We start from the raw sequence: 27,065 nt of genomic DNA, 5'->3' as shown, positions 1-27,065 counted from the left end.
GTATCTGGCATGCATGGACCACAGCCTAGTACAGCCTCACGATTCCCCATTTATTTTTTTACATTCATTATATTTATTTGTTTGTTTTTGGCTGCACCGGGTCTTGATGCTGCACGCAGGCTTCCTCTAGTTGCGGGGAGCAGGGGCTACTCTAGCTGCGTGTGCGGACATCTCATCGTGATGACTTCTTGTTGGCGAGCACAGACTCTAGGGCACAGGCTTCGGTGGTGCAACACACGGGCTTAGATGATCTGCTGCCTGTGGGCCCTTCCCGGATAAGAAACAAACCTCTGTCCCCTGCACTGGCAGGCAGACTCTTACCCACTGTGCCCCCAGGGAAGTCCCGATTCCCCATTTAGAGTCAAGGGTTGACACAAAGGCTGACAAAGCAGCCTGAGTCAAGAGTTCCGGAGTTTTATTTATTTTTTTTCTTAAATGTTTAATGTGATTCCTCACTATCAGGTCTTTACAAAATATTCCACTTGACTGGTCCTGGAAGCTGCTCATCTCCCGTGATGATTTATGTGATAATTAGATCCATTAAAATGTCCATAGCAAAGCCCATCAGCTCCACCCAGTGGGAGCAGAAGCCCAGAGGAGGAGGAGAAGGCAGCCTTGTGGCCACAGGTGTGGGCGTCCACACACCTGAGAGCGAGTGGGCACAGGCCACCCCCACACACGGGAGCCTCCACCCTCGTCCCCGCCCTGCTGGGGAGGAAGGATGCGCAGAACGCCGGCCACGAACCATGAACCAAACCACCGACTTGATACTGTGCCAAGCGCCGGGTGGGAACGTACAGGTGTGTAGGGTGAAGTTGCTGCGGGCATCTGGTCGACAGGTATCTCAGTAACCCACCTTCTGTGCTTCACAGTCAATCCAGGCTTCCTCCACGAGAGAGGAAAGGCTGTTCCTTGCCCCCCAATCTATAAAATCGGAAATACTATGAAATTTTAGGAGAGGAAGGTGAAGCAGTTCTGTATTCTCTGTAAGAAAGGTTTCCCCAGAGACCAGGTGTTACTTTCGCTTGGCTGTCTCACCCACCACACACCTAAGGACTGTTGTTTCACTAGTGTTTACTTTGTTAGCGTTAAATACCAAGGTCTGTCTGCCGAAGCATGAATTTTCTCAGTTTTATAAATTGGTTGCCTTGTCCTTTCTTCCATAAACAATGGAGACCCAAGAGTGAAGTCCACTGCCAGGCCTGGGCCCCGATGCTCACGTGAGCATCTCTTGCAGAGGGACCCGGGGTGCAAACTTGTGCCCAGAGGGGCCCAGAGCTCTCCCCTCGCAGGTTGGAGCGGGCTCTAGGAAGCAGTTTCTGGTTGATAAAGTTTACCTCTGGGCCATTCCTGCTTCCCTTTCAAGCCACACCTCCCATTGTTGGCCTTCCCTTCCTCTTGCCATCTCAGATGCTGCCCAGCCCTCGGGCATTGGCCATGCCCCGTGGGTGCTGCTGACCTCTGTGATTTGAGCCTACCCCAGGCTGGCCTCTGCCCTGCAGCCTGCATAGGGCTGGTGTAGACCGGGGTCAGCGCACTTTCACTGTCGAAGGTCAGGCAGTGTTTCCGCTCTGCAGCCCCCTCAGGTGTCTGTGGCAGTTACCTTTGGGTGTCATCGACTCACAGAAGAACCACAGACAAATCCATAAAGGGACAGGGTGCCTGTGTTCAATTAAACTGTACTTCTGCACACTGCGATCTGAATTTCATATTTTTAAAACATTTCATATGATTTTTATGTATTATTATGTGCTTTCTCTATTGAAAAACCCTCTTCATTCATGGGCAGAGACAGCTGTTGGGCTGGGTTTGGCTCTGTTTTGTGCTTTCGTGCTCCTACTTTGGTATTTTCAGGTGTGGTGGGCACAAGAGTGGGTGAGACCGAATCTTGCCCTGGAGAGATCCCAGTCTAGATACTGACAGGTGCCCGATGTAAAGGACCCTCTGGCCGGTGGATCCATACGTGTCCATTGTGATGGTTAGAAACCCAGGTAATAGGCCGGTTTCCCCAGAACCACCCTAGAAATGCTTTTCCTCCAGCTGTGAAGAACTGTGCTGGGCGACTGCGTAGATGCCAGGCCACTGAACACATGCTGGGATTGTAGGAGCAAAGCATGGAGGTTTGGGTGTTCAGTGACATTAGAGGGCCATGTAGGTCCTGCTCTGAGAGGCTTGGCACTGCAGGGTGGCCAGCTCTCATGGGGTCAACACGAACCAAGCTGTAGGTCGAGCAAAGGGAACGTTTCAGAGTGTTTCTGAACCTGTCACTTTCAGCTCTTGAGACAGGTGGCCTCATGAGGACCCCTTCTCCTGGTTTGTTGTATGTTGTATGGGACTGGTTGTATGAGTTGGCTTGGGTGCCGTAACAAAGAGCCGCAAGCTTGGGTGCTTAAACAATAAAAATGTATCGTCTCCTGGTACAGAGGAGGTTGGAAGTCCAACACAGAGTGTCTGCAGGGTCGGTTCCTTCTGAGGCTACACGGGAGACACGGTCCCAGGCTTCCCCTAGCTTGTGCTGGTTTGCTGGCAACCTTGACTTGTAGACGCATCGTCCTGGGGGCGCCTTCATCCTCCTGTGGCGTTCTCCCTATCTGTGTATCTGCCTCCAAATTTCCTCCTGTGTGAAAACACCTGTCGAACTGGGTTTGGATTCCCTCTCATGACCTCGTTTTCACTGAATTACCTCTGTAAAGACCCTTTCTTCAAATATGGTCACCTTCTGAGGGTCTGGCGGCTAGGGCTTCAGTGTATCCATGGGGTGCGTGTGTGCCTGCTACGTTGCTTCAGTCGTGTCCGACTCTTTGCGACCCCATGGACTGTAGCCTGCCAGGCTCCTCTATCCGTGCGACTCTCCAGGCAAGAATGCTGGAGTGGGTCACCGTTTCCTTCTCCAGGGGATCTTCTCAACCCAGGGATGGAACCTCAGTCTCTTATGTCTCCTGCATTGACAGGTGGGTTCCTTTTCCCACTAGTGCCGCCTGGGATGCCTGTGTGCATGGGATGGGGGGCATGATTTTGGCCATAACCTCAGGCACGAGGAGAGGATGGCCGAGTGTCTCGTTGGGACCTGTCCTGGGGCGAGACTTTAGGATGAGGCTATGTCTTTGAATAGCTTCCCGTCTAAGTTTCTTGAGCCTCTAAGTTTACCTGCTGAGTTTTCCAGATGTCCTCAGGTAGGATAAGCCCTGTCATCCCATCACCTGCCAAGATGGTAAGCTGTGGATGAAGCAGCTGCAGTGATGCAGGGCAGTGATGTCAGTGGTGTCCTCACTGGACTGTGGTCTTGTTTGGAGGCTCCTGAAGACAACAGAGCCTTCTCAGCATTGCTTTATGACAGCTCTGTGGTTCTTGGAGATTCCTCCCGAACTTCGGCAGTAACAGCATTGATGTGTCTGGAAACAAACCACGAAATCAGGACATCGGGCATCTTCTAGACTCCAGGGTTTGGGCCTAACTTGATCCGCATACACTAAGTCCTGTGTTTTCTTTGGGGGCTGTGGGGACTGATGGGCCCCTGGCTTCTGGTGGCTCCCTCCTTGGCTGAAGGACCACATCCCTCTCCTCTCAGCTCAGCAGGTCCTTGTGCAGAAACCTGGGGCTTCCAGAGAGGTAGAGCCTGCAGCTGGGGCGGTGGGAAGGGGCTGGTCCTGTTCGCCTAGTCCCCGTACCCTGGACCTCACAGGCACGCCTGTTCACAGCCAGAGTCATGAACACTGAGTGGGCAGAGGGCTCCGGGTGTGCACCTGTGCTGCCACAGATCTATCTAGGAACCTTACCAGGAATCCCTATGAGGGAACAGAGCTTCAGGAGCCTGCTGCAGTGAGCAAGAGAACAGCCCAGTGGTTTCCTAGGCTCTTGCCTAAAATGCAGAGTGATCCAGCACTTCAAGCTGCGTTGACTGAGGATTGGACTGGGAGAGGAAACGCAGTCCTCCCCTCTTCATAAAGTCCTCCCCTTCTCATAAAAGACTTGGTGGTGGTCTCCTCTGGTTGTGCAGAGCACACAGCTATTTTGCATCTGGAAAATGGGCTTTAGGGAGAGCCGTGATGTAGATGTGGGAAGTAGAGGCCGTTGACCACTAGAGATACTCTTTGCATGAGACTCTGTGGCCTTGCCAACCCCCGACCCCTTCTTGCCCTTCCTGAAGGGCCTGCAGGTGGACCCGTGCAGAGGTGAGAGGTCCAACAGAGTGGCCACCTGGACAGGAGGGAGGGTAGCAAGTCCTGTCCCCCCAGCCTAGATGCCAGGGAGGGGATGGTTTATAAAGCAAAGGAGACACCCAAGTTCTCACACTGGTGCATGCGTGCATGCTAAATCGCTTCAGTCATGTCAGACTCTTTGTGACCCCAAGGACTGTAGCCCGCCAGGCTCCTCTGTCCATGGGATTCTCCAGGCAAGAATACTGGAGTGGACTGCCATTTGCCTCCTCTAGGGGATCTTCCCAGCCGAGGGATCAAACCCACATCTCCTGCATCTCAAGCACTGGCAGGCGGGTTCTTTATCACTAGTGCCACCTGGGAAGCCCCTTAAAAAGAAAAAAAAGGACAACAGAGATGTATGCCCTTCACACCATAGAGCAAACTGGAAAGATTGAAAGTGAAACTGAAAGTCACTCAGTCGTGTCCGACTCTTTGCAACCCCATGGACTATACAGTCCATGGAAGTCTCCAGGCCGGAATACTGAAGTGGGTAGCCTTTCCCTTTGCTGTAGGGTCTTCCCAACCCAGGGATTGAACCCAGGTCTCCCACATTGCAGACGGATTCTTTACCAGCTAAGCCACAAGGGAAGCCCAAGAACACTAGGGTGGGCAGCCTATCCCTTCTCCAGTGGATCTTCCCGACCCAGGAATTGAACCAGGGTCTCCTGCATTGCAGGCGCATTCTTTACTAACTGAGCTACCAGAGAACAGCATTAAAATACCAAAAACCCACTTTTGAGAGGCCACCCCTGCACTGTTTCACTCCCCCCAGGCCTTTCCAGTACCTCCGCCCCTTTTAAAGTGCAAGGTTCTCATCTGCCCTGCCTAGACAGTCTTTGGGGTCCTGCGAGCAACTCGCTGACACGCCAAGGTCTGCAGATGCACCCAGAATCCAGGTGATGGGTGTACAGCGGCCTCTGCATCCTGAGCCTTCAATGTCCTACCCCACCCTGCATTTTCTGAACTTCTTGGGGTCTGAATCTTGTCGTGTTCAGATATATTTCCCCAGGTTGTTGCTGCCTTTTTGTAGCATTCATTGATTTCACTGGGGTTTTTCTTTTTGCCTTTGTGTTTCCTACATTCCTTGTGCACTGAGGTCTGTCTCTACCTTAAGAGTTAAGTGTACAAGAGCTGGATTTTCTCTTTCCTTCTGGTTGATTTCCTTCCACGCCTCCCAGCCTGTCCTCTCACCTTTCTGTGCATCTGGAATTCATTTTGCCATGGAAGTCCCAGAGGAAACGGTGCTGTGAAGACCAGCCAGCTGCCCCAGCATCTCGGGATAATTCTTGCCCTCCTGTGATGCTCCTTGTAATTGCATGTGGACTGATAACGTGGCTGAGGGTCTGTTCCAGGGGAGGACAGTGATTTGGGGAAGGTGCCCAGGATGGGATTTCCTCCTGTTTCACAGGCTGGCCAGGTGCAGGGCTCCTGTAAAGCCTGGAGCAGCTCTGTTGCTCCCATTCAGAAGGCCAGGGTGTCATGCCATGGTGGTACCTTCGATCCCACCGTCCATCATCATCCTTGTTTAAGGAACCTATTGCAAACATGGGCTCCTTGATTACTGTTAGTCACCACCTCCTAAGTGACCAGCAAGTGGGGAGGAAACCCCACTGCTGGCAAGCCATCAGGGAATCCATCTCTTGGGTTTAGCTGATAAGATTATTCTGTTGAGGCTGCACTGCCCATCTCTGCAGAAGTGATAGCAGGTGAGGGAAGATAATACAGCCTTGAGAAGAAACAAGCCAAAAATGCCCTCGTGGTGACTGGGCTCCTGGAAGCCAACTGTGGCGCAAGTTACTGGGGTGCACTCTTGGGGTCAGACCCTTTGGAAGGGACCTGAGGTTGGGGGTGCAGAGGGAAGCCCTTGAGACCCCACAGACGCTCCAACCCTGGACAGCCCTTTCCCACTTGAGAGGGTTGGGTGGGAGGTGGGGGGCATCCTCTTAGGGCAGAGTGGCTGCCCCAGCAGGGCCGTGACCTGGTAGAGGGCCTCTTTCTGGGAGGAGGTTCTAGAAAGCCAGCCACGCACCTGGCAGCCGGAATGGAAAGGGTTCCGGGGCAATTCCAGCCTGCACCGCCACCCTCATCTTCCCCGGTAAACGCAGTGGCCAGCGTAACCGGCTCCAGATGTGAAAGAGCCTTGAGGAAAGAGGTGGAAATGAGTTCTTCAGCTGCGCAAGACTCTGCCTCTCAGTCTCCGTTCCCCTTTTGTCTTGCAGCGTCTCCCTTCTCTGGACAGAAGGCCGCGTCCTGGGGCTGGGGCTTTGACGTCAGGGAGCTGGGGCCGGTGACAGGTAAGCGATGCAGGCAGGGCGCCGGAGTGCGCCCCCCACCGGGGTCTGTCCCGTGGAGGGGGCGGCGTCACCCCCAGAAGGGGGCGTGCCCGGAGTGCCCGCCAGCCTCTCAGGAGGGAGAAGTCGCTTCCCCCAGACCCTGCAGCACCGTCCATCCCCGCACGGGCCTGTCTTCACCTCCTCCTCGTCAGCGCTCCCCGTGCCTGCAGGAGGTCGGAGGTCACCGGCGTGCCTGGCACGGGCGAGTTCCCGGAACAGCTCCAGGTTTCTGTTTACCTTGGTGACTTCCCTCTGTGTCCATCGATGACACGTTCTCGCTCTGCCCAGAAACCAGCCAGTGCGCTTGTCTGCCTCCCTGAAAGCGAGGGGGACGGAGCCCAGGTTGGCTGTCCTGTGTGTTTGCACAAAGGAGCTTTATTCTTAAAGCTGGAGAGGTTCCGAGCTTCTGGAACAATGGCCACCAGTGATGAGATGCGATGCCTTTGGCTCTGTGTGGCCCCGGGACAGGTGTGTCCTGGGAAAGGAGTGTAAGGTTGGCAGAAAACGTGAGCAGGAAGCTTTAGCCACTGCTCAGGAGGAAGAAGTGAGTTGGCAGAAAGAAGGGAGAGTGAATGGTGGCCGGGTAGAACGTTCTCAGATATTTGCTGTTCTTGATCTTTATCCCCGTGACCTACAATAATAGTAGGAAAAACCTTCTATTGTACAATCAGCTGGGTCAGATTATCTGCGTAACATGCTGCAGACTTCATGTTTAAAAACAAAGGAGACTTTCCAACTGGGGGTGAAAAGGATCAGATATAATGAAAGGGGGTCCTTTGCAGACACAGGTTGAAGAAGGGGGTTGAGATGGAACACCCCAGACCCTGCTTCTTTGTAGAGTCCAATGTTAGTTGCTCAGTCGTGTCCAACTCTTTGTGACCCCATGGACTGTAGCCCACCAGACTCCTCTTCCCTGGAATGCTCCAGGCAAGAAGACTGGAGTGGGTTGCCATTCCTTTCTCCAGGGGATCTTCCCAGCCCAGAGATTGAACCCAGAACTCCTGCATTGCAGGCAGATTCTTTACCATTTGAGCCACCAGGGAAGCCAGGAAATCCTTGCAAGGCCCAGTTGAATAATAAAAGCTGTTCCGGATAAAGTGTCTGAGGTGCAGGTTATCCTTAAATCCCGTGTGTCTTCTGTTCACCTGGGGGCAGCTGATTGGAATTTTGTTTCAGCTTTCACCACCCCACCCCACCTTTTATATCCTATCTTTTTGTTTTCTAGCATCAGCCTGTGCTATAAAGAAAGAATGTTGCAGGAGGTTTGCAGGTTATGACCCTGTGGCTTTTAATAGTGGGTGAGGAATTCAGGAGTGTTCTGGTCCCCACTGAGGTCTTAGGGACTTAAAATACCTCTGCCCAGGAAGCGGCTGTCAGCAAGCCTTTGCCCTGGAGGTTGTGATCTGTTTGGGTTTGCAGTGAAACCCAGTGAAAGGCATCCACATTCCTTGCATTCTTTTGGACTGGCATTGGCCGGAAAGCTGGGGTTTCTGAACTCAAACAGCAAGCATGTGGCTTGGTTCTTCCCTGGAGATAACCCTGGTAGATACCAGGGATGGTGTGGCTGGGCTCCCTGCCCTGTGCCCCCCCGCCCAGGTTACCTCCTCTGGGTCTGAATTGAAGGCACAGCTTGGCCGGGGTGGACCCCTTTTGAGAAAAGCAGGAGGTCAATGGGGAGCTTTACTTAGGGCCCCTTTTCAGCTCCAACACTTTCCTGGGTGTCATTTATGTGGTTTGCTTTTTCTGGGACTGAGCCAGGGTACCCTGGGCAGCAGGACCCCTGGGATGAGGAAGCAGGGTGGGTGGGCCTTGCCCCTGGGGGTCTCCATCCTGTCATTAAGGGCTCCCAGAGCAGGGCTCACACCTCTCCTGGCCATGGAGATGGCAGAGGGCTATGGGGGCTTTAGGGAGTGGATGTGTGTCTCCCAGCATTTAAAGAGACGGGATCCTCACACATTTGGCCATTTTTTTGTGGCTTTTTTCCCCCCTACAGAAACACAAATGCAGTGTTTTCTCTTTGCTTCTTAATGTTCAAGATCTGATTTGTCCTAAGTTCATTGTGAGGAGGAGCATCAAGGGATTTTGTGGAAGTGTTAGTCACTCAGTCGTGTCTGACTCTTTGTGACCCCATGGACTGTAGCCCACCACTCTCCTCTGTCCACGGAATTCCCCAGGCAAGAATACCAGAGTGGGTAGCCATCCCCTTCTCCAGGGGTGTTCCCCACCCAGGGATCCAGCCCAGGTCTCCCGCATTGCCGGAAGATTCTTTACTGTCTGAGCCACCAGGGAAACCCTCAAGGGGTTTGACCAGTGCCTAATTTTGTGATTTGCATGTAGCGGCACCCACGTGGAATTACATACACATTGGGCTTCTCAGGTGGCGATAGTGGTAAAGAACCCGCCTGCCAATCCAGGAGACTTAAGAGACACTGGTTTGATCCTTAGGTCGAAGATCCCCTGGAGAAGGGCCTGGCAACCCACTCCAGCATTCTCGCCTGGAGAAACCCATGGACAGAGGAGCCCGGTGGGCTATAGCCCACAGGGTCGCACAGAGTCGGGCACGACTGAAGCGACCTAGTACTTCACTCCCCACTCACGTGGCGTCAGGTTCTTTACCTGTTATTGATCCCCTGTTATCGCCACCAGAAATCATTTATTAAAGGGCCAGTGGATGCTGCTGTTCAAGGTGATGGAGCAGGTGAGGAAGCAGGAATGATGCCTGATTCCAGTTCCTTTCACTTTAAGACTCGTGTGACGGACCAGCGTAACTGGCAAATAGCAGAGCTTGGCCCGATGGCTCCTCGGGGAGTGTGCCAACCAAGGAGGGGCTCGATGGGAGACCAGGGTCAAGGCCAGTTCCCACGATCCTGCCAATGGCTGTGGAGGTGGGAGCTCCAGCCTCGCTCACCCGCTGTCTGCATGTTAGGTCTCCTCCCGCCCAGGAACACATCCTGTCCATTTTACAGACAAGAAGTCAGGCTCAGAGAGTGCCCCATTCAAGTTCAGGTTCAGAGGGTTATTAATAAGCTTGTTTGTGTGTCCCAAGTCATCCTTCCTTACTGGGAGGACACATGAGCTATGGGGCCAGTATCCCTGAGTCCCCCTCTGGCCAGTAGAAATCACTTGTGAATCCAACAGGTTACAGTTTTTCTCTTAAAACTGCAAATTTACTTAAAAATCAAGGCTACAGTTAGGAAGTGAGTTGGGTGGTCTGAAAGATCGGTGCTGTCCAGCTGCGTAGACCCGTCCACCCTCCCTGTAGGGAGTGCCTTGGCCAAGGTCTGGTCCACGTGGACACTCAGACAGATTCTTGCTCTTCAGGGGCTACTTTTCAGACTGTATCGCCAGATTTTCTGATTACATGAGCTTGGGTTTTTGGACGTGAAATTTGCATAGCATTCAACAAACCGTTTAAACGTATACAGTCCAGTTGGCGCTTAGTTCATCGTGTCATGTGACCAGCACCTGTCTCTGGTCTCAGAATCTTTCCATCACCTCAGAAGACCCCCCCTCCCGCTCAGGGCCTACTCCTGTCGCCCCCTGCCCTCCTGCCCTGGCAGCCACTAAGGGGTTTACTCTTGAGGTTTGAATTGGACGCCAGCCTGTCGGTACTGACGAGGGAGATCCCAGTTTTCTGAGGTCCTCAGGGCCAGCGCAGCCAAGGCCAGCATCCTTAACTGCAGACACCCAGGCCTGCAGGACGCCCCCTGGAGGTGAGGCCTGTCATCACAGCGGGTCAGCAGCTGGACCGCTGCGAGGACCTGGCCAACATCACTTGCTCGTGAAGCGGTGCTCAGCCTCTTTCAGAAGCTCTGCATGAGTGAGCCTCAGTCACATAGGGGCTGCCTCATTAAACTAAAAGTATTTATTAAAAATAAATTTAATAAAATTAAATTTTATGTTAAATGAACATTTAAAACCTCATATTGACCGTGAGGTCAGTTGCCTCCAGAGTGAAGTCTGGGGAATGTGGGCGGGTGAGAAACCTGAGTGCTTGGGCAGAGGTACTAAACGGAAAGCAGCCTCTGTGGTCTTACAGGCCTTGTGTTTTAGTTTCATCACCAGCCTGCGTTTTCACTCTTCTTAAAGCGGGCGTGTCATGAGGACCGCTGAGACATTTTTGACATACTTGAGGCCGTGGAGATAAAATGTGAGTGGAAGAAAGATCCCGCAGTTGTTTATTTCCAGAGCCTTCCAGTCCCCTGCTGAAACCTGCGTAGGCTACAAAGAACTTCCCAATCTAATCGGAAAACCCCTGGGTCCCCATCCCTGGCTGGAGTTTTCCCCTCTCGTTCATCTGTTTTTTGAAGTTGACTGGGCCAGCTGCAACTCAGGGAGGACAGAGTGAATGTGTTTCATTCGTGGGTCAGAAAAATGTCTGTTTGGGGTCAGAAAAACATCTCTGCCAAAAACTTACAGCTTTAATCTTTTCCAGGCAGAGACAGATTTCAATAATGAGCACAAGCATTTTGCATAAACTAATTTCCTTGAAACTCGGTTTCCTCACCTGTAAAGATGGAGCCCAGGTCAGAAGTTTCTCAGATAAAAAGGAATGGAATAGGCACTCCAGCTTGCTCAAGAGAAACAGTGGAGGGTTGTTGGAAACATCCAGAGGTCAAGCCCCCAGATCAGAGGTCAAGCCCCCAGATCGCAAGGGACCTGGGAACCAGGGTTGGAGAAATGAAACCGCTTTTCAGGAATCACGTGGCATGTTCCCTGGTCACCCGGCCTCTGCCGCTCAGCCAGTGTGCAGAGGAATGGCCACCAGCCACGGTCCAGCAGTCCATGAGCAGGACCTGCCCTGGGGTGCTTTTGCCTTCTCAGCTCCCTGCTCTTGGAAGTGGGTTGGAGCCCGCTGACCCTTTGGAGCAGGTCCTTAGTTGCTGGGCCCAGAGGCAGATGATGGATTGGCTCACCTGCAGGTGGGGTCTGTTGCTGATCCATCGGAGGGAGGGGACAGGGCCATGGGGTGTCCAGGCTGGAGGAGCGCCTAAACCAGGCAATGAAGCGCCCAGCAGAGTGAGGAGGTGTTGAGCTTTCACCCTCCCCTGGGGCTTTATGCAAACATATCTCCCCTCCCTCCTTCCCTCTCTCTCCCCCTCCTGTCCTCCTTGTTTCCTTCCCTTGCTCCCTCCCCCCTTCTGAGGTTGCCACCCCACCAGATGGGTAAGCCATTTAACCTCCCAGGGACTCCCTTGGCTTGTGTTGGTATCGAGGGGCCCCCAAGCATCAGTCCTCTGAACATGTCACTGATGTGGCCCCAGGGCTGCCCTGCCCCAGATACTTCACAGTTTCTCAAGCCCTTCGCTCTGGCTCGTAGAGGACAGGACATCCCCCACCCCCAATTCCTGGGCAGCCTTGGACTTTGGGTTCCATAAACTTGATTCTTCCCGCTCCATCATTTCCCATCATAAATCCTGTTCACATTTGCTGTTTTCCTGTATGAACATAGAGCCTCACCTCTGCCTTTGGTTTTTTTTTAAAGTAATTGTGAAAAGCATTGATTGATGCTGTAGGTGTGCTTGGGGTATTTCGGTGGCCTGAGCCTCGGCCCCTTGAACATCATCTTCATCAATAGCAGGCTTGTCCACATGGGACTACTAGCAGCCCATTGAGAGGGTCCTTAAGGTCCCAACATGTCAAGCAAAACTTTATAGATATAGCTGGTTTTCTGCAGAGAAAGCCCACAGCCCTTGTCAGATTCCTCAAATGAGTTTTGGCTGACTTGGAAGAAGGCTAAGGCCAGCATGGAGATAAGGTAGCTGGAAGATAAGCCGGTGTTGGGTCAGACCAAGGGGCTGAAGGCCTGCCCTTGACCAAGAGCGCTCAGCACACACCCAGATGAAACTCTCCTTGCCTCTTCACGCTGAGCGCCTTCAGTTGTGTCGTTGTGACCCCCGACCCTGTGTTCTTCAGTCCGCTGGGCTCCTCTGTCCCTGGGATTCTCTAGGCAAGAACACTGGAGTGGGCTGCCATACCTTCCTCTGGGGGATCTTCCCCACCCAGGGAACGAACCTGTGTCTTCTCTCTCCCACACTGGGAGGCAGGTTCTTTACCACTAGCCCCCACTGGGAAGCCTCCTTCTTTCCTTTATCTTGTCCTTATTTCTGTTGCTTTCCATTCAAATACCAATGGTATTTGCTCTGTTGTAGAGTGGGGAGGACCTGGCTTATGAAAATCACCTTTGGATTCTAGCTGACCTGGGCTTGCTCTGCCCCACCCCTGAAAATCAGAGATGCTGTACGGGTGTTTGACAGGAAGCCGGGGCCACCAGCAGGCCGTCCATGGGTCGGTGGCTGGAGAGAGGGGGCCCACCTGAACTGTCAGTCTGCACGGTGCTCAGGTTTGAGGGACATGGGAAGCGGAATTTGGGAATGGGCTCTCAGGGGAGGTGGGCTTCTGATGCACAGTGTGTGTGGTCTGGGCCTGTTGTGGGTTTAGCCGAGGAGGTTTCAGGGAGGAGACGGTATTGCGCAGTGCTCGAAGAGCTCTTCCGTAGGTTCATTTTATGTTGAAATTTTGCGGAGTGCTTTACAGTTTGCAGAGCTCTCAGATTTGTTCTTGACCTTTTGACCTTCTCTGAGAGGTTGGGCCAGGTAGGGCTCTGTGGCCTCCTCTTACTGATGAGGGAGGTGGTGCTCCGGAAGCCCAACAGTGATTAATAGGGGCTCAGAGCATGAGCCCCCACTCACTCAGAACATGAGTGATTAATGGGGCCTCCGACCCCAAGGCCAGTACACAGCTCCCCACAACAACAAGAGCTGAGATCGGATGGTGGGAGGCTAGGCAGGGTTCACGAACTGTCCATCAGTGGGACGCGTGGCAGAATCCAGGTGAGGCCTGGATGGATGTCCCTTCTAGCTGGGATCTGTTCATTTCCAAAGGACATAACGTAACTTGAGAACCAGTCATCTGTATTTGTCGGGAGGCAGGTTGGCACGCGTCGCTAGGAAATAGTTTGCCCTCCCTGTTTTGCAGGAAAGAGAGTGGGACCCGAGAGGATGGTCACATCCCAGGTCACATCTGAGTCCTTGGGACGGCCGCTGGGTGTGGGATCTTGGCTTCTCGCGGGAAAAAAATCAAGAGTGAGCCATGGTAACGAGGAAAAAGGTTTATCCAGGGAGACGCACACTCCATAGAAAGAGGGTGGGCCATCTCAGAAGGGGAGGGCCATCTCAGAAGGGGAGGGCCATCTCAGAAGGTGAGGGCTGTCTCAGAAAGTGAGGGGCCTCGCAAAAGATGAGGGCCATCTCAGAAGGTGAGGGCATCTCAGAAGGGGAGGGCATCCGAGGTATGGGGTTGTCGGTTATTATTGTTGTTCAGTCGCTAAGTTGTGTCCGACTCTTTTCGACCCCCTGCACTGCAGCATTCCTGACTTCCCTGTCCTCCACCATCTCCTGGAGCTTGCTCATACTCATGTCCGTTGAGTCGATGATGCCGTCCAGCCATCTCATCCTCTGTTGCCTCCTTCTCCTCCTGTCTTCAGTCTTTCCCAGCATTAGGGTCTTTTCCGGTGAGTCAGCTCTTCACTTCAGGTGGCCAAAGTATTGGAGCTTCAGCTTCAGCATCAGTCCATCCAATGAATATTCAGGATTGATTTCCTTTAGGATTGATGCATTTGATCTCCTTGAGAGTCCAAGGGACTCTCAAGGGGTAGTAATTTTGTAGGCTAATGAGTGAGAGGAGTATTCAAGCTGTTTGGGGGAAGGGGTGGGGATTTCCAGGAATTGAGCCATCCCACCTTTTATGATTAAATTTCTTTATTTTTAATTGAAAGATAATTGCTCTACAATATTGTGATGGTTTCTGCCGTACAGCAACATGAGTCAGCCATGGGTATGCATACCTCCCTCCCACCTCCCTCCCCCTCCCGCCTGTCTAGGTTGTTCTGGAGCCCTAGTTTGGGTCCCAGAGTCACACAGCCAGTTTCCATTGGCTATCTGTTTTGCATGAAAACATGAAAACATATGTTTTGCATATGTTAATGGATGTGTTTCCATGTTCCTGTCTCTATACATCCCACCCTCTCCTCCCTCCCCAATCCCCCACGTGTCTATAAGTCTGTTCTCTATGTCTGTATCTCTATTGCTGCCCTTCAGATAAGCTCATCACTATTCCTCAACATAGTTCTCAAGTCCTAGCTATGGCAGTCAGAGAAAAAAAAAAGAAATAAAAAGAATCCACATTGGAAAAGAAGTAAAACTCTCATCTGTTTGCAGATGACTTGATACTATACATAGAAAACCCTAAAGATACTATCAGATAATTACTAGAGCTAATCAGTGAATTTGGCAAAGTTACAGGATACAAAATCAATACACAGAAATCACTTGCATTCCTATACACTAACAATGAAAAATCAGAAAGAGAAATTCAGGAATCAATCCCATTTACCACTGCAAGAAAAAGAAAATGCCCAGGAATAAACCCCCCTAAGGAGACAAAAGAGCTGTATACAGAAAGCTCCAAGACACTGATGGAAGACATCACAGATGACTCCCCCTTTCTGACCTTTTATGGTCGGCCTTGGAGCTCTCGTGACGCCTGTGGGTGGGGGTGTGTGGTGTAGGTTGCTGGTGTGCTACAGCAAGCGTATACTGAGGCTCGAGGTCTAGTGGAGGTCCACTTGTCTGCCACCTTGGACCTCGTTGGTTCTCATGGTTTAAGTTGTGTCCTCGGACTATGTCATTTCCTAAACCCTGCCCGCTTCCTGTCTCAATTGGGATGCTCGGTTTCTGTGGGAAGTCTTCAGGGTACCACTCATGAGTGAGCTCCCCTGCACAGGCTCCCGTGTGCTGACCCCCTTGTGTCCCTTCTGCACGTGCTGGGAGGTCGGCCTGGGCGTTCATCTGAAACCACTGCATCGGGTGGGCTCCCTTGCCTCCAGTAGAAAGATCAGGCTGGAGAGGAGGTCAGGGGAGATCGGGGTGGTCACTCCCTGGATCCCCAGTACCTGCCTCCCCATCCCTTCCTTCCTATTGTCATTACTCCAGGGTCTTCCTACACTCGCTGCCCCCCCTCCCCACATCTCACTGTCTTTCAATTCAGTTCAGTTCCGTTCATTCGCTCTGTTGTGTCTGACTCTGCGACCCGTGGACTGCAGCATGCCAGGCTTCCCTGTCCATCACCAACTCCAGGAGTTTACTCAAACTCATGTCCATCGAGTCGGTGTTGCTATCTAACCATCTCATCCTCTGTCATCCCCTTCTCCTCCTGTCCTCAATCTTTCCCAGCATCAGGGTCTTTTCCAAGGAGTCGACTCCGCATCAGGTGGCCAAAGTATTGGAGCTTCAGCTTCAGCATCAGTCCTTCCAATGAATATTCAGGACTGATTTCCTTTAGGATGGAGTGTCGTTGTCCCCTTACTAAACTGCACTCAAATGATGCTAATCTAAGTGACAGCTTAGCCGGTCCCCACACAGTGAGAACACCAAGGCAGGGCCCAGGAACCTGCACTTCAACCCGACTGGCCCAGGTAGTCACTGACGTACTCAGCTTTTTTGGATTCAGATCCCAGCCTGAGCACTCTTGTCCTGTCTGCACCTGTTGGAGCGTCCATCTATCCATCTGAGAGAGCAGATGTGTACTGAATCCTACCTGACATCTGGATCTGCAGCTTACGCAGAGCTTCTTATAGGCCTGGCTTCCCTGGTCCTCAGCTGCTAAAGAAACCACCCGCAATGCGGGAGACCTGGGTTTGATCCCTGGGTTGGGAAGATCCCCTGGAGAAGGGAAAGCCTACCAACTCCAGTATTCTGGCCTGGAGAATTCCGTGGACTGTCTAGTCTGTGGGATCACAGAGAGTCAGACATGACTGAGCGACTTTCAGTTTCTTATAGGCCAGACGTGGGGGGCTGGGACAGGAAGGGAATGCCAATGCCTGGCTTAGGGGAGGACCACCCTCCACTTGGCTCCCTTTCGGTGACTGCACTCAGGTGGTTGATGCTGACGCTCCAATACTTGGGCCACCTGACGTGAAGAGTCAACTTAATAGAAAAGACCCTGATGCTGGGAAAGATTGAAGGCAGGAGGAGAAGGGGACGACAGAGGGTGAGATGGTTGGATGGCATCACTGACTCAATGGACATGAGTTTGAGCAAGCTCCAGGAGTTGGTGATGGACAGGGAGGCCTGGCGTGGTGCAGTCCATGGGGTCGCAAAGGGTCAGACAGGACCGAGCGACTGAACAACACAGGCGGCATACCACGTCTGTGTCCTGCAAGAGGGGATTTGACCTCCGGGTGGGTGGGGAGCACGTGGATCCCCTGCAGCTCTGGCTGCAGCTGCTGATCCTGTCCTGGGCCGGGCGAGTCAGGGGAACTAAGAAAACCACCCTCTCTGTACTCGGACGCCGTGCTGGGTTCCTGCTATTCTTGCGAGAGACGCAAAGCAGAGGACAGGCAGCAGGTTGTGGAGGGGGGCATGGCCTCACCCTCCCCGTCTCTCCCTGCTCTGTTCCTACTGATGATGCTGTCGCTGCCTTCCTTTCTGTTTTGTTTTTCCTTTTCCTGTGCTCCTGGGCATGTTCAGAAAACCTCATAAGGGCTACCTGCTGCTTCAAGGGTATCATACCTGACATTTCCGGGGTTTGATAAAGGAGAGATCAACCGGAAATCTCTGGAGTAGCATCTTTATGAGAAACAAAGTATATTCTCTTTCATTTTTAATGATTTTTAACTGTGATGCAAAAACCTTCCAGAAAAGATACCAGCAGGCTGAGGCAGCCAGGACTGCGGGATGCTCAGAACCGCGGGTCTCATGCTGAGATGCCACCCAGGGCTGCTGGTCCAGATTTCTGCCTGGCCAGCGTGCCCACAAAGGCACGTGCCTGTGCAGGGATGGTGGTGTTGGTCCGTGTTGCCGTGAGCCTCCAGCACCACCCCTTCGCCCCGTGGCCCTGGTTGTGGTCTCAGAGGGTCTGAGACCGAAGGAGACGGTGGAGGAGGAAGATGCCAGGGGAGCGGGCAGGGATAGCAGCAAATGGTCCACGTGATATCCCCGGGATAGGATGAAGGTTTGGGGCCCACACAGATTCTGTGGACAAGTTGGTTCCCCAAATCTCTCATTCCCTCTACTGACCGAACCCATTCTAAAGGTTTAAATTAATTGGTAAAGCCTATAGCCCAGGGCCTGGCCCAGGGTAAAGGGCGTTATCTTCCTAGTTAGGATTCAAACGATTTCTGTTTTCCTAGGGTCAGAGCGGACTCGATCCTGAGAAATTGAGTAGAGTGCCCAGACCACAGGCAGTATAGTGAGGTGATGCGTGGGAAATTCCCGAAAGAAGAAGCAGGAGGGGATGGATGCGGAGGGGAGCCCGCCAGAGAGCAGGTGCGTCCGGAGAAGGACCAGGAGGCTGCGGTCTCAGGACCAAGTGGACCAAATCTGGTGTGCCCCCTGCCTTTGCAAATTAGGTTTTCTCAGAGCCCAGCTGCACCCACTCATTGTCTGTGGTCCTGTCTGCCTTTTCAGGGAGGAGCTGTATGGTTCGAGTGGAGGCCACGTGGCCCACAGAGCCTGCGGTCTTCCCCGCCTGGCCCTTTCCAGCAAGGGTGTCACCAGGGGCCATCTGGCAGCGTCTAGAGACGCTTCTGTCATCACAACTGAGGTGGTGGGGGGGCGCTCCTGGCATCCAGTGGGTAGAGGTGGGCGTGCTGCTGGGATGCACTTGGATGGGTCCCATGGCGGAAAATGATCCCGCCCCGAATGTCGGTAGGGCCAAGGTTGAGAAACACTACCATCCAGAAGAGCATTTCTGTTTCAACTCCAGAACTGACCAGCTGGGGGAGGTGAGTGGTGCCCTCTGCTAGGATAGGGATGCAGGAGAGGGGGCAGTGGGCTCAGGCCGGCGGTGGGAAGGACGCGGCCGTCTGGCCCTGCAGTGGCCATCCTGAGGGCATGGGCAGGTACTGCAGAGACCAGGCTTCAGGCATCAGCAGAGATTAGGCGGTCCCTCCCCACCCTGTCCCCAGGCGTGGCCTGGCAATGGCCAGCCCCCAAGGAGAATGCGCCTAGTGACGAAGCAGAAGGGCAGGGATGGACACTGGGGACAGTGGACACTCTAGGGGCTGGCAGAGGAGGAGAAAGCATGGAAGGAAGGGGGAGGACCCGCTGGGGGAGTGCGGGAGGAGACCTGCAGGACAGGCCTCGCAGGCCAGCTCAGAGCAGGGAGAGCGGTCAGCGTGCGAAAGCTACCCAGGGAGACGCATGTGGGCAAACGCCCTCGGGACCTGGCACTCCCGTGGCCTTATCAACTCCGATGAGAACAGGGCGTCCAGGCCTTGGGGCGGGAGCGGCTTCAGGGTCAGTGAGGGGGCAGCCAGGGAGGGTGTTTGTAAGCAGAAAGGCGCTGGCACCAGCCAGCCAACCAAGAGCCCTGGGCTCGAGCCAGCGGCTGGTGCCATAGGCAAGGGGGTCCAGAGCTGCCCGGGGACAGTGGGACTGAGCACAAGAGACCTCCCATGGACCAGGAGGAGGGGGAAGGGTGGGGCGGGGCAGCAGGGCGAAGGTGCTGCTGAGAATCCTCTAGATGGCCGAGTACGAGCGCTGAGCAGAGAAAGCAGAGGATGGGATCGACTGAGCTGTGCCTCTTCTGCCCATGGGTGATTCTTTTCTCCTCCCGATGCTTTTTCTGACCTTCTATATAAAATAATCACCCTCTGGGAGGCGAAAGGAAAGCTCCTCCCCAACTGCCTTCTGGCTCTAGGTCACAATCTTCCCCCCACCAGCCAAGCTCTTGCGTCACCCTCGGAACTGGAAGGAAATTAGCCGATTATCAAAAGGCCAGGGGCCTGGCTTCCAAGGCCTCTGGGGCACTCCGTCTCTCTGCAGGAAAGCTGCTGGGTCAGTCGGGTTCCGTTTCATCTCTGCCTGGTACAGACGGGTAGCAGAAGCTCTGCGGACAAACAGGGTGGTTTCACACCAGGCTTACTAATGTGTGTGTGTGTGTGTGTGTGTGTGTGTGTGTGTGTGTTAGTGGCTCAGTCTTGTCCGACTCTCTGCGACCCTGTGGATTGTAGCCCGCAGGCTTCTCTGTCTATGGGGTTCTCCAGGCAAGAATGCTGAAGTGGGTTGCCATTTCCTTCTCCAGGCGATCTTTCTGACCCAGGGTTGGAACCCTGGTCTCCTGCACTGCAGGCAGATTCTTTTCCATCTGAGCCACTCGAGAAGCTCCTGCTAATGTATGCATTGATTTAAAAAAAAACAAAGCACCAAGCGGACGTTTGGGCTGTCCTGTCAGCTCTGCCCCAGCAGCCCAGCTTGAGGGTCCTGCTCTGGTCTCCAGGAGCCAGGCTGCTGTCAGCCCAGTGGGCAGCGGGGAGGAACAGGTGGTCCTGGAATTGTCTAGAAAGGGGCTTCTCCAGCTCAGCCATCCTTGTGTTGGTCTCACACCAGCCTTGGGTTCATGGGCTCCCCCTGCAGCCACCCAGCTGGGATCCTTGGACCAGAGACCTGGCTTCTTTGCACCTCGGTTTTCCCGACCGTTCGATGGGGGAATAATGTCTGCGTCATGGGGTGGCTGTCACGTGTAAATCAGTGAACACAGAAGCACTGAGAATGCTAACACCTGACACGCACCCAACAGATGCCCTCACGGCGGCGGGGTCAGGTGAGGTCAGGGGGTGACAGCGATTTGTGGCATCCCTGCATCAAGCCAGGTCTCGTGACATCTTTTTTTCAGCAACAGTTCCTCACCTTGTGTCTCTGTTACATTTCGGTAATGCTTGGTTTCTAACTTTTTATTACTTTTTAAATTAAATATTTAAGTATTTCAAATAATAGCTACTATATTCGTTCTAAGCATCTACGATCTGTGATCTTTGATGTGACCTTGGCAAAAAGACAGTTCAGGGAAGGCTCAGGTGATGGTTAGCATTTTGTAGCAATAAAAAGTCTTTTTAAATTAAGGCATGCACATTTTTATTTTTTTGAAAGCACTATCATATACTCACTCAGGTTCAATCCCTGGGCCGGGAAGATCCCCTGGAGGAGGGCATGGCAACCCACTCCAGTATTCTTGCCTGGAGAATCCCATGGACAGAGGAGCCTGGTGGGCTACAGTCCATGGGGTCGCAAAGGGTCGGACACGACCGAGCCCATTTCCATTTCATTTCGTTTTCATGGATTGGACCATGGGGTCGCAAAGGGTTGCACACAACTGAGTGACTTCACTTTCAAGCACATCACAGCTCCACCTCAGATCATCAGGCGTTAAGGGTCTCACAAGAAGCCAGCCACCCAGACCCCCCCGCACACGCAGTTCGCTTCAGGGTTCAAGCTCCTATGAGACTCTAACGCGGCCACTGATCTGCCAGGGGGCAGCGCTCAGGCGGTCATGGGAGTGATGGGGCGTGGTTATAAACACCGATGAAGCTTTGCTCAATTGCCTGCCGCTCAGCAGCTGTGCAGCCTGGTTCCTAACAAGCCACGGACCAGACCGGTACCAGTTTGGGGGTGGGGTGCCCTGATTCACGTGACTTACTTCATCTTTTTTAAGTTTCTTTTTAAAAACTTTTTTATTTTATTTTAAAATAATTTTATTTATTTATTCTGGCTGCGCTGGGTCTGCATTGCTGCGCGCGGTTCTCTCTAGCTGCAGCAGGCAGGGGCTGCTCCCTAGCTGCAGTGCGTGGGTTTCTCACTGGGGTGGCTCCACGGGCTCTCGGATGTGCCGGCTTCAGTGGTTCCGGTTCCCGAGCCCCAGAGCACAGGCTCTAGAGTTGTGGCACACGGGCTTAATTGCCCCGCGGCATGTGCGATCTTCCCGGATCCGGGATTGAGCCCATGTCTCCTGCATCGGCCGGCGGACTCTACACCGCTAAGCCAGCGGGGAAGCCCCCTCGCTTTGTCCTGATGCTGGCTTTATTGCGGCGGTCTAGCACTGAACGTGCGTGTCTCAGGGGTCTGCCCACACTGTTTTCAAGGCTGCATAACAAGTGACCGTAAGCATCCTGGCTTAGAACAGCAGAAGTGAGTTCTCTCGAGCCTGGAAGCCTCGAGTCTGAGATGAGACATCTACAGGGCCAGGTTTCCCCTGAGGACTCCTCCTTGTAGCTCCGGACATTCACCCACCATCTCCATGCCCAGCGGCTTGAGCTTCATCGCTCCAGTCTCTGTCACATCTTCCCAGTTATCTTCCCCTTGCGTGTCTGTGTCTCCTTATCCCAACGTCCCTCTTCTTACAGGGACACCAGAGATTGGATTTAGGGCCTGCCCTAAACCAGTGTAACCTCATTTTAACTTGATCACATCCGCAGAGACCCAGCTTCCAAACGTCAGTTCACAGGTACTATGGTTTAGGATTCCAGCGCCCCTTTTTGGGGGGACATCATTCAACCACCTGTAGTGGGTGCGGTTGGCTGTTTTAACCTGTATCGTGATTTCTGTTGTAGTTCAGTGTCTGCGTCTTCCTCATTTCTGCGAGCCCTCTACAGCAGGCTGGTCTTGCTTCTCTCTGTGTTCTAACATAGCAGCTAGCATAGTGCAGGACAAGGCTCAGGACCCCCGTCGTTAGTGAACGACACTAAGGAGGATGCCGCTGCTGATAACCTAGTTTTCGGGACGGAAATCTGCACTAGACAGATGTGAAGAGGGCTGGGAACACAAGACGTCCCGGTTGGAGAGGCTGCCCACAGATACACTGAGATGGGAGCAACCCACAAATCCTTGGTTGGCGAAAGGACTACTTACTGAGTGATGCTGTGTGCCAGGGAGGCTGAAGGTGCTTGCTGACCCTGAGCTCTTGGCCTGGCTGGAGATGCAGGCAGTTAAAAGAGCTGTCACGGTCATGTGATCAGTCCTATTGTAGGGGAGCACGGGGTGCAGGGGCTGGTGACCACAGACGTGGCGTTGACTCAGAAGGCAGCCTGCTGGCTTAAGGACTTTGGCCACCCCTCAGACCTCTGGCAGCTCCCGCCTGCCCTAGCCAGGAGCCAGCCTGTCTCCTCCCACCCCCTGGCCTCCTGCCCCTACCCTGTCCCCCGTTCCTCGATGTCCAGGGTCAGAGTGTCCTCAGAAAGTCACATGTAACAAAAGCTCAGAGTATGACCTTGTCTAGAAGTAGGGTCTTTGCAGATGTAATTGACTTGAAGTCTGTGTATATGCCCAGTCGCTCAGTCATGTCCGACTCTTTGCAATCCCATGGACTGTAGCCCATCAGGCTCCTCTGCCCATGGGATTCTCCAGACAAGAATACTGGAGTGGGTTGCCATGCCCTTCTCCAGAGGATCTTCCCAACCCAAGGATCAAACCTGAATCTTCCACGGCAACTGCGTTGATAGGCAGATTCTTTGCCACTGAGCCACCAGGGGTGGACCCTAATCCCGTGACTGGTGTCCTCAGAAGACGGCCGTGTGGACACACAGGAAAGAAGGCCACGGGATGACAGGGGCACCTGCGAGCCAAGGAAGGACAAGGCTTGCCCGTGAAGCCACAAGCCAGGAGGAGCCTAGAGCTCGCTCATCCCAGAGCCTTCTTCAGGAGCATGCCCACAGAGACCTTGATTCAGACCTTCAGCACCCAGGACTGGGGGAGGATGGATTCTTGGTTTTAAGCCGCTCAGTTTGTGGTTATTTTTTACACCAGCCCTGGGAACCCGCGCATCTGGGCCTCGCTGACCCCAGGACACCTAGGTGAGGTTTTGGCTCAAGGTTTCTACAAAGATTTCCTTTGAAGAATGTGTCCTGCTTCTAAAAATAAAACCTTTCCTGCCCCTGGGGCCCTCCTGTAACAGGGAGTTCTCCCCAGCGCTTGGCCTTGTATTTCTGTGATCTGCTTCACTTCAGACTCAGGCCCAGAGACGTTTGGTTGGATCTGTTCTGCAGGCAGCAATAGCCACACCGGGAGTCGGGGTTGAAGGCTACGCGAAGGTGCTGGAATTCCTGGGGCCACTTCAGTCTGCTCCTTCATGGACCGTCTGTCTGGCCTCCAGCCCTTACTTACCTGTTAAAACGCACCTTGATCCCTTCAAGGTCAAAATGCTCTTTCGGGCACACTGGCCGGCGGATTCGCAGAGCTGCCATCGCCTGCCCTGCAGGCTTGGGCCCCGCGTGGAAGGAGTCGCTTGAGGGCCCTGTGTGAGCCTCGTGTGCGCCTGCAGAGCTTGCCCCCAGGACTTAGTGCCGTGAGTGTGCAGACTCAGGACCTTGCGAGTAACACCCAGAAAGTACCGCTGCCCTTGGGTGCTTTTGTGGTGGAGTCGGGGTTAGCGTCAGTGACAGCAGAGCGGCCCAGGGAGGATTTATGAAAGGGTAGGAGGGTTTGGTCAGGCTTAAAAGAGTCGGAGAGCATCTTCCAGGAAAGGTGAGCGGCGTGCCTGGCTGAGCATGCAGAGTCTGGGGAGGGGGCCTTTAGCTGATCGTTAGGGCCTGCAGCTGGGGGCTTGGGGCTGGGGGGCAGATGAAGCCAGTGGTATCTCGGGGGTTGAGCAGGTGGACTTTCTTCTGAGTAATAAGGCGGTACAGATAGTGAGGGATCTGGAGGACCTTGGAGAAGGCCAGGTCCTGAATAGGGAGAGAGAGCTTGGTTGGGGCCTGAGGAGGCCGGGATGTGGGGTTGGTGGGGGCGACCTTGGGCTACCATTCACAGCGGAGGCTGAGCGATCGGGGTCTGGGCTCTAAAGGAAGTACTGTTGTAGGTTCTTTGACTGATGGGTGAGTCTGGGCTGCACAGAGACCCTCTGCCCTGTGTGTGCATTGGGGCACGTAAGCACTTTGAAAACGTGCTGCTGAATCTCTGGGTGGGACCGTGTTAGTCCAGAGCCTCCCCAGGTGGTTGTCATCGACATCCAGGGTGGGGAAACTGTCAAGGGGAGCCCCTTGGGGCCCAGGGGTGCTGGGCGTGGCCATGGGGTGGAGGTTGAGACTGAAATGCAAGGGCAGGAGCCAGAGAGGAGAGGTGGAAACACACGACCTGGCAGCTCAGATTTAAAGGTAAGTGTGTTAGTGTGTTAGTCACTCAGTTGTGCCCGACTCTTTGCGACCCTGTGGACTGCAGCCCACCAGGCTCCTCTGTCCATGAGATTTTCCATGCAGGGATACTGGAGTGGGTTGCCATTTCCTTCTCCAGGGGATCTTCCCAACCCAAGGATCGAACCCAGGTCACCTACACTGCAGGCAGATTCTTTACCGAGTGAGCTACAAGGGAAGCCCCAAACGGTAAAGGAAGAGGATAAATGACGTTAATAATAGTAGCCCTCACCAGGGACGGTGGTTCTCAGAGGGGTGATATCGGGGGACACATGGTGGTGCCTGGAGTTGGGTTGTCCAGGGGAGATGCTCCCGGCTTCTGGGTGTTCGGGCCAAGGATGCTGCCGGAAGTCCTGCAGTGGGTAGGGCACCCCCCGCCCCCCAGCCAGGCCCCACCCAACCACACACACACATCCCAAGTGTTTCTAGCATCAAGAGCAGGAAGCCCTGACTTGGGGACAGAGCACCTGCTGGGTCTTAGTAAGCGCTCGGCATGAACCAGCCGACTTTACCCACACACTTGGAAGAGGCAGAGAGCGTGTCATCCCTGTGTTATAGATGGAGAAGGGGAGGTGCCAAGCAGTTGAGTTCTGCTTGCCAGAAGGCTTCCCCACCTGGAGCCAAGTGACACAGTGGAGTAAAGAGAGCTCATTGAGGTGAGAAAGTAGTGACCGGTTTCGAGTACATGCCAGCGCCTCTGAGTGCCAGTGCATAGAATCCGTGCATGGGTTTGAGCCCCTGGCAGGTCGCTGTTCAGAGACATCCGTGCTGGGCCAGCTGGCCTTCATCTCCAGGCACAGTGATGACTAAGAACGGTCCTCATTGAACACCTACTGTGTGCTCACGTGTCAAGCCAGATTTTACCATCTTTCTGCTGCAGGTGATACAAATAGAGGCACAGAGAGGCTAAGTAACGTGTCCAAGAGCACACAGCTAGAGCGGCTGGTCACACTGAGGCCTGACTCCAAAACCTCGTGTTCCCTGCTTTGTATGGTTTAGTCCCAGCTACAGGCCAGGAGGAGGAGGAGGAAAGGATCAGGTGAGGAAGCCCCATGCTAGAGGAGCGAGCAGAGCCTGGGAACAGAGCTAGGCTGGAGGCAGGGTGCCGAGCATGCAGACCGTGGGGTCTTCCCCTTGGTGAGGCCGACGGCCTCTGTATCTCCCAGGCCCGCAGGAGAAGATGAGCTTTTGTCTGGAAACAGATGTTTCCAGAACAGCTTTTTCCCTGCCCTGGTCTTTTCCAGAATGATTGCATCTTGAGGAATCAGTGAAGCTGGGGTTCAGTTTGTGCCAGGAGACACAAGTGTAAGTTAGCTACTCAGTCGTGCCTGACCCTCTGCAACCGCATGGACTGCAGCCCACCAGGCTCCTGTGTCCATGAGATTTTCCAGGCAAGGATACTGGAATGGGTTGCCATTTCCTTCTCCGGGGATCTTCCAAACCCAGATCAAACCCCGGTTTCCTGTGCTGCAGGCAGATTCTTTACCAACTGAGGTACAAGAGAAGCCAGGAGACAGCACACCCCTCAGTGCCGGTGCTCCGGGCTGTCTGGCCTCCAGACCGCTGCTGTTCCTGTGGGCCTGTCGTTCTCACCGGCCTTTCTTCTCGACAGCGGGTCCCTCGCACCTTCGCTGTATTTTGAGCTGTGCTGTCTTGCCCACTCTGTCTACATGTCCCTGGGGGATCCCAGGGCCCCCTGAAGCCTAATCTCTTGCCCTCAGCTGCTTTCCCACTCGGCTTCCACCAGCTGCAGGAAATTTCTAGCCAAGGTTTTGCCTCTGTGCTGTGACTACAAAGGGTGTCTTTTGTGTTACTAAGGATTTGCTCATTTTGTGCGTGTCCTGCTGCAGGCGGGCTGGACTCCCCCACAGGGAGCCTGACATCACGGAGATGGAGCCCTCTGGTGGGGAGAGTCTCCCCTTAGTTTAGGGGACACCGACCTGCTTTGTCCTCCTCCCGACCCCTATTTTCTGGTGGTTCCGTTGTGTTCTTGGTGAGTGGAAAAGTTCAGAGAGCTCCAGAATCGTGGTGAAACTTGCTTGTTTTCCAACCCCCACGTACTTGGTTGCTGCAAAGAAATGCCTCTGCGGGGCCCATGAGGTGGCAAGGTTTTCTGCAGAAGCACTCCTGGTCTGTGGGTGTCATTCTCCGCCGACGTCCAACTCCGCCTTCAGGAATGTGGGGTGAGCAGCACTCCAGCCGATGGCCTGGGAGTTTGGGATCTTAGGAAAGAATGTTCCAGAAGTGTGGGGGTAAGACCACACTTTGCAGAGGCCGGACATTCATTTGCTTCTTGAGTTCCGGTTGTGTCAGCTGGGACAAAGCGGGGCTGGAAAAGAGGAATTCCCGGGAGGCGGGAGGCCACGCCGGCTGAGGAGCACGAGGGGCTGAGACGGCTGATCTGTGTCCACACTCCCAGGAGGCTGTGTGACCTTCCAGGGGCCCCCAGAGCACACTGCCGTGGACTGGACTCAGCACAGCAGAGCTTCCGTCTGCCACGGCTCTGGAGACCTGAGGCTCAGGGCTGCAGTGGCGGCAGGGCTGTCTCCTTCTGAGGCCCAAGGGAGAAGC

At 53.9% G+C, this 27,065-nt stretch overlaps 1 protein-coding gene across 3 annotated transcripts in view; it reads left to right on the top strand.

The window, feature by feature from the left end:
• Positions 1 to 27,065, top strand: part of SH3BP4 (SH3 domain binding protein 4) — a 98,832-nt gene that overhangs the window by 35,126 nt on the left and 36,641 nt on the right. For 2 of the 3 annotated variants that reach the window (XM_027967359.2, XM_060399190.1), the window contains exon 2: positions 6,419 to 6,493. The exons of the other annotated variant lie outside the window; for it this stretch is intronic. The gene's annotated coding sequence lies outside the window, so the exon portion shown is untranslated. The remainder of the gene's footprint in view (positions 1 to 6,418; positions 6,494 to 27,065) is intronic. 3 annotated transcript variants of the gene reach the window in all.

This window comes from Ovis aries, chromosome 1 (genome assembly GCF_016772045.2).
Source record: "Ovis aries strain OAR_USU_Benz2616 breed Rambouillet chromosome 1, ARS-UI_Ramb_v3.0, whole genome shotgun sequence".
NCBI classification, from domain to species: domain Eukaryota; kingdom Metazoa; phylum Chordata; class Mammalia; order Artiodactyla; family Bovidae; genus Ovis; species Ovis aries.
This window is presented reverse-complemented; position numbering and strand designations above follow the sequence as displayed.